At 61.4% G+C, this 7,152-nt stretch overlaps 1 long non-coding RNA gene across 2 annotated transcripts in view; it reads left to right on the top strand.

Annotated features, from left to right (window-relative positions):
• LOC125691897 (uncharacterized) overlaps positions 1-6,718 on the top strand; it is a 31,205-nt gene extending 24,487 nt beyond the window's left edge. Inside the window, exons 2-3 of one of the 2 annotated variants that reach the window (XR_007376308.1) lie at positions 5,766-5,961; positions 6,118-6,718. This is a non-coding gene — a long non-coding RNA (uncharacterized LOC125691897). The remainder of the gene's footprint in view (positions 1-5,765; positions 5,962-6,117) is intronic. The other variant, XR_007376309.1, reaches the window with a different exon arrangement.
• Positions 6,719-7,152: the final 434 nt, after the last annotated feature.

The raw sequence follows: 7,152 nt of genomic DNA on the forward strand, positions 1-7,152 counted from the left end.
CTCCGAGTCACTCCGAGCCCTTCTGAGCAGCTCCGAGCCGCTGCGAATTGCTCCCAGCAGCTCCGAGCCCCTCCGAGCCTCTCCGAGCTGCTACGAGCCCTTCCGCTGCAAATCGACTGCGCGTGCGCCCCGATGAGCGCACGAGCAGTGCCGCTGCGAGAGCGGCGCATGCGCCGCACCGCATGTAGAGAGGCGCACGCGCAGTGCAGTCACCCTATACGCGCATGCACAAAGCCGAGAAAGTGGCGCATGCGCCGTGCGAACTCGGCCGAAGACACATGCGCAGTGCAGAGCTGGGAACGGCGCGTGCGCAGTGCGCTGGGAATTGACTGCGCGTGCGTCCGGATAAGAGCATGCGCATTGCCGCTGCGAGAGAAGCGCACGCGCAGTGCAGTCACCCACTAGGCGCATGCGCAGTGCCGAGAAAGTGGCGCATGCGCCATGCGAACACGGCCGAATACGCATGCGCAGTGCAGATGTGAAAACGGCGCGTGCGCAGTGCTCTGCGTATCGACTGCGTGTGCGTCCGGATGAGCGCATGCGCAGTACCGCTGCGAGAGCGGCGCATGCGCAGCGCCGCATGTAGAGAGGCGCATGCGCAGTGCAGTCACCGTGTAGGCGCATGCGCAGTGAAGAGCTGGGAACGGGCTGCCCCCGTGTGGCCGATATGGGGAACTGCAACGAAATTTTTTCCGCTGTCTCTGATGTCCCCGCGTAACCAATCCGTGCCCAACAACGCGCCGTTAACGCGATCGAGAATCCCCGAGCCGCTGCGAGCCCCTCCGAGCGACTCCAAGCCGCTCCGAGTCTCTCCGAGCCATTCCAAGCTGCTCCGAGCCGCTGTGAATTGCTCCCAGCAGCTCCGAGCCCCTCCGAACCTCTCCGAGCAGCTCCGAGCCCTTCCGCTGCGAATCGACTGCGCGTGCGCCCCGATGAGCGCACGAGCAGCGCCGCTGCGAGAGCGGCGCATGCGGCGCACCGCATGTAGAGAGGCGCACGCGCAGTGCAGTCACCGAGTAGGCGCATGCGCAGTGCCGAGAAAGTGGCGCATGCGCAGTGCGAACTCGACCGAAGACGCATGCGCAGTGCAGACGTGAAAACGGCGTGTGCGGCGTGCGCTGCGAATCCACTACGCATGCGTCCGGATAAGAGCATGCGCATTGCCGCTGCGAGAGCGGCGCATGCGCCGCACCGCATCTAGAGAGGCGCACGCGCAGTGCCGTCACCGAGTAGGCGCATGCGCAGTGCGGGGAAACAAGCGCATGCGCCGTGCGATCTCGGGCGAAGACGCATGCGCCGTGCAGAGCTGTGATCGGCGCGTGCGCAGTGCGCTGCGAATCGACTGCGCGTGCGTCCGGATAGGAGCATGCGCATTGCCGCCGCTAGAGAGGCGCATGCGCCGCACCGCATGTAGAGAGGCGCACGCGCAGTGCCGTCACCGAGTAGGCGCATGCGCAGTGCGGGGAAAAAGGCGCATGCGCCCTGCGAACTCGGGCGAAGACGCATGCGCAGTGCAGAGCTGGGAACGGGCTGCCCCCGTGTGGCTGATATGCGGAACTGCAACAAAATTTTTTCCGCCGTCTCTGGGCTGCCCCCGTGTGGCCGATATGCGGAACTGCAACGATGTGCTCTCCGGTCTTTGGGCTGCCCCCGTGTGGCCGATATGCGGAACTGCAACGAAGTTTTTTCCGCCGTCTCTGCGCTGCCCCCGTGTGGCCGATATGCGGAACTGCAACGATGTGCTCTCCGCTCTCTGGGCTGCCCCCGTGTGGCCGGTATCCGGAACTGCAACGAAATTTTTTCCTCTCTCTGGGCTGCCCCCTTGTGGCCGATATGCGGAACTGCAACGAAATTTTTTCCGCTCTCTGGGCTGCCCCCCTGTGGCCGATATGCGGAACTGCAACGATGTGCTCTCCGGTCTTTGGGATGCCCTCGTGTGGCCGATATGCGGAACTGCAACGATGTGCTCTCCGGTCTTTGGCTGCCTCCGTGTGGCCGATATGGGGAATTGCAACGATGTGCTCTCCGGTCTTTGGACTGCCCCCGTGTGGCCGGTATCCGGAACTGCAACGAAATTTTTTCCGCTCTCTGGGCTGCCCCCTTGTGGCCGATATGCGGAACTGCAACGATGTGCTCTCCGGTCTCTGCGCTGCCCCCGTGTGGCCGATATGCGGAACTGCAACGAAGTTTTTTCCGCCGTCTCTGGGCTGCCCTCGTGTGGCCGATATGCGGAACTGCCTCCAACTTTCTTCTGCAGTCTCTGGTGTCCCCGCGTAACCATTCCGTGCCCAACAACGCGCATGGGAAAGCAGATGTGAATTTTGCACGAAAGAGTTCTGTCTGGGCTTGCCTCACGCGCGCTGCGGAGAGGAGAATTGCGCATGCGCCCTGCGGTGAGGAAACTGATGCATGCACAGTGCGATGTCCAGGAAGGCGCATGGGTACTGCCTGCATGAAGTCGGCGCATGCGGGCTGCACGCAGTGACCGACGCATGCGCAGTGCTGTGCCAAGAAGCCGCAGACGCTGTTCGCTGCTGAGCTGGCGCAAGCGTATTACCATGCCGCGGCTGGCGTATGCGCCTCGCCTGGCAGAAACCGGCGCGTATATATAGCGTGTTACAGAGCCCGGATTTGCTCAGATGTATTGCTTTCCTGAGACACGCTCGTGTCGGTGCTGCTGCTGCACGCCGGTAAGGCGATCGAGAATCCCCGAGCCGCTGCGAGTCGCTCCGAGCCCCTCCGAGCAACTCCAAGCCGCTCCGAGCCCCTCCGAGCCCTTCTGAGCAGCTCCGAGCCACTGCGAATTGCTCCAAGCAGCTCAGAGCTCCTCCGAGCCCTTCCGAGCAGCTCCGAGCCGCTGCGAATTGCTCCAAGCAGCTCCGAGCTCCTCCGAGCCCTTCCGAGCAGCTCCGAGCCCTTCCGCTGCAAATCGACTACGCGTGCGTCCGGCTGAGCGCACGCGCAGTGCCGCCGCTAGAGAGGCGCATGCGCTGCACCGCATGTAGAGAGGCGCACGCGCAGTGCCGTCACCGAGTAGGCGCATGCGCAGTGCGGGGGAAAAGGCGCATGCGCCCTGCGAACTCGGGCGAAGACGCATGCGCAGTGCAGAGCTGGGAACGGGCTGCCCCCGTGTGGCTGATATACGGAACTGCAACAAAATTTTTTCCGCCGTCTCTGGGCTGCCCCCGTGTGGCCGATATACGGAACTGCAACGAAATTTTTCCGCCGTCTCTGGGCTGCCCCCGTGTGGCCGATATGCGGAACTGCAACGAAATTTTTTCCGCCGTCTCTGCGCTGCCCCCGTGTGGCCGATATGCGGAACTGCGTCCAACTTTTTTCCGCGGTCTCTGGCGTCCCCGCGTAACCAATCCGTGCCCAACAACGCGCCGGTAACGCGATCGAGAATCCCCGAGCCGCTGCGAGCCCCTCCGTGTGACTCCAAGCCGCTCCGAGTCTCTCCGAGCCCTTCCGAGCAGCTCCGAGCCGCTGCGAATTGCTCCCAGCAGCTCCGAGCTCCTCCGAGCCCCTCCGAGCAGCTCCGAGCCCTTCCGCTGCAAATCGACTACGCGTGCGTCCGGCTGAGCGCACGCGCAGTGCCGCCGCTAGAGAGGCGCATGCGCTGCACCGCATGTAGAGAGGCGCACGCGCAGTGCCGTCACCGAGTAGGCGCATGCGCAGTGCGGGGGAAAAGGCGCATGCGCCCTGCGAACTCGGGCGAAGACGCATGCGCAGTGCAGAGCTGGGAACGGGCTGCCCCCGTGTGGCTGATATGCGGAACTGCAACAAAATTTTTTCCGCCGTCTCTGGGCTGCCCCCGTGTGGCCGATATGCGGAACTGCAACGAAGTTTTTTCCGCTGCCTCTGGGCTGCCCCCGTGTGGCCGATATGCGGAACTGCGTCCAACTTTTTTCCGCGGTCTCTGGCGTCCCCGCGTAACCAATCCGTGCCCAACAACGCGCATGGGAAAGCAGATGTGAATTTTGCACGAAAGAGTCCTGTCTGGACTTGCCCCACGCGCGCTGCGCACTGCGCACGTGCCGTTCCCAGCTCTTCACAGCGCATGCGTCTTCGGTCGAGTTCGCACGGCGCATGCGCCACTTTCTCAGCACTGCGCGTGCGCCTCTCTACATGCGGTGCGGCGCATGCGCCGCTCTCGCAGCGGCACTGCTCGTGCGCTCATCGGGGTGCACGCGCAGTCGATTTGCAGCGGAAGGGCTCGGAGCAGCTCGGAGGGGCTCGGAGCTGCTGGAAGCAATTCGCAGCGGCTCGGAGCTGCTCGGAAGGGCTCGGAGAGACTCGGAGCGGCTTGGAGTCGCTCGGAGGCGCTCGCAGCGGCTCGGGGATTCTCGATCGCTTTACCGGCGCGTTGTTGGGCACGGATTGGTTACGCGGGGACGCCAGAGACCGCGGAAAAAAGTTGGACGCAGTTCCGCATATCGGCCACACGAGGGCAGCGCAGAGACGGCGGAAAAAACTTCGTTGCAGTTCCGCATATCGGCCACACCGGGGCAGCCCAGAGACGGCGGAAAAAATTTCGTTGCAGTTCCGCATATCGGCCACACGGGGGCAGCCTGTTCCCAGCTCTTCACTGCGCATGCGCCTACTCGGTGACTGCACTGCGCATGCGCCTCTCTTCATGCGGTGTTGCGCATGCGACTCTCTACATGCGGCGCTGCGCATGCGCCGCTCTCGCAGCGGCACTGCGCATGCGCCGCTCTCGCAGCGCCTTTCTGCCACCAGTTGTATGGGGAGTGCATGTGAAGCAGTGCTGGAGCAGCTGGTGAAGAGTGCAGCCCTGTGAGCACAGGTGGAAGCAAGGCAGCCGTGGGAGCAGATGTGGGACCTGTGGGTCACTTATGCGTCGCTTGTGGGGCGCTGATGTGTCACTTTTGGGGCCCAGGCTGCTGTCAGTCATTTGTGGGTCCCTGCTGCCCCACTTGTGGGGGTACTTATGGGTCAATTCCTGGTCCCTTTGCCAGTTAACGGTCCCAGGCTGCTGTGGGGCACTTCTGGGGCTGTGTCTCACTTGTGGGTCCATGCTGTGCCACTTGTGAGTCACTTGTGGGGCACTGGGGGGCACTTGTTGGTGACAGGACACTTGTGGGGCACTTATGGGACGCTGATGGGTCAATTATGGGGCACTTATGGGGCACTTGTGGTTCAGTTGTTTGTCCCTTGCGGGGCACTTGTGGGTCCCTGTGGGTCACTTGTGGGTCACAGGCTGCTGTGGGTCATTTGTGGGTCCCTGCGGTGCCACCTGTGGGGCCCTTGTGGCTCCCAAGTCACTGAGGGGCTCTCTGGGTCCCTCCCTGTTTCTGTGGGGTTTGGATTGCTGTTGGAGCCAAAAGGCCACATGCTGCCATACAGGCAGGTGCCAGGTTCACCCCCTGAGGACACCAAACCCTCCAATAACGTCACAGCAGCCTTTAATTGCTGTGTGAGGAGATGACGCGCATTTCTCCCTGGGGAGCCGTAAGCTGAGCCTGGCAGCTGGGCAGCCAGCACTCGCTCCATTGACGCTGCTCATCTCAGCCCTTGTGCTGCACGTGCAGCTTCTCAGCACCTCGCTGTATCAGCACTGAAATCTGTGCTCCCCTATTTATTACAAATGTCACCAATTGCCATTGAGGACAGACTGGAAGCAAAGTACTCTACTCAAAGTACTAGCTCATCCATGGATAAACCTCCCCTTGCCAGACAGGCAGACCCAATTGGCTGCCGGTCATTACTTTTTTTTTTTTACTTTTTTTCCTTCCTGCTTTTAGGGGAACTTTGAGATCACAGCCTGAAGCAGTGATGGAGCACCTGGTGAGGGGTGCAGCCCTGCCTGCACAGGTGGAAGCAATGCAGCCATGGGGCAGATGGGGCTGAGCCTGGCTCCACCCCTCCCTCACCTCATTGAAGGGCTGGCAGCCCCACAGGCAGGGTTTCTTCCTGGAGATGCCTCTTGTGGATTGCTGGGTGAGCTCTGGTTCGGGGGAAGAGGTCAGCGATTCTTTCTTGATGGCTGTTGGGGTTTTGATCTCTGCCTTTCTGTGGGGATTGTAAGCTGGTTTACGGTAGCTCTGTCAGCTCTGCCTCTGCTTCTGATGCCTTCCACTTGTTCTCTGAGGGCAGTCAAGGGGTTCTTTGCCTTTCTCTGAACTGGTAACGGAGGGACTGATGGACGTTCCTTTCTTTTGCTCTCATCTGTTTCGGGAATGCTTCAGTCAGCCCCAAGGTGACGCTGGTTGGGTGACTGAGCGTTGCGACTCCAGAAATGCCTGGAGCTGATGCACTGTTCTGTAAAGGGATTCTGTGTTCTGCAGAGTTCCTCTGCAACTCTTTCTAAGCTCAACACCTTCTTGTGACGTCTCTGTTCCCTCTTTCGTGATTCTCATTGTGGGATCTCCAACCTGGGCCTCCAAACTCACTCCGTCTGCTCCCACGTTGCCGCAGCCCATTTTATGACACGTTCCCTCTGCGTCCTCGCGTCCTCCCTGCGTCCTCTGCCTGTGTCCCCTCTGCGTCTCCTGTGCCACGCATTCATTCCACCTGTGCTGAGTGTTGTTTGAGGGCACGCATTTCAATTCCGTTCCATGTCTCGTTGGATCTCCTTCTGTTTTGCGGCTCAATGGGGTCGAAGGGTTTCTGGGGCTCCTCTGGTTAGTGGTTCCAGCGCTGTGCAATCTGTGGGGCGGACGCTGGAACGGCAGGAACCCCTTGTTCATGCGTTGCTTGTATGCGGGTGGGTTTTGGGCCAGCTGTGGGCAGCTCCCTTGGAGATGCAATGGGGGTTGGTCCCCAGAGCTTGCCCTGCTCCCTGCCCTTTGTCCTTGCAGCCCCATGAGCTCCGTGGCTGGCGATAGAGCAAGGTGTGTGAATGTGGCTGGGAGCTGAGCTGCAGGAAAGCCCTGGGCCCCAGCGGCCGTTTGCTTCATCCTCACCCAGCGCCGTCTGCTCTGCGCTGCTCGAGCGCACTGAGCACAAGGATTCAGTTCCTGTTTGGCCTGGTTCTCTCCCAGATCTCCCTTAGGAATTGGTCGGCAGCAACAGGTGTCAGGGCACGGCTCTGCGAGCGCCTTGTGGCCAACCCCCCCAGGCTCTCAGGGCTCTTTCTGTCGTGCTGGCAGATGTGGCTTTGTATTGATAGGAAACAAAGGGCCGTCCTCT

Source organism: Lagopus muta, chromosome 4 (genome assembly GCF_023343835.1).
Source record: "Lagopus muta isolate bLagMut1 chromosome 4, bLagMut1 primary, whole genome shotgun sequence".
In the NCBI taxonomy this organism is placed as follows: domain Eukaryota; kingdom Metazoa; phylum Chordata; class Aves; order Galliformes; family Phasianidae; genus Lagopus; species Lagopus muta.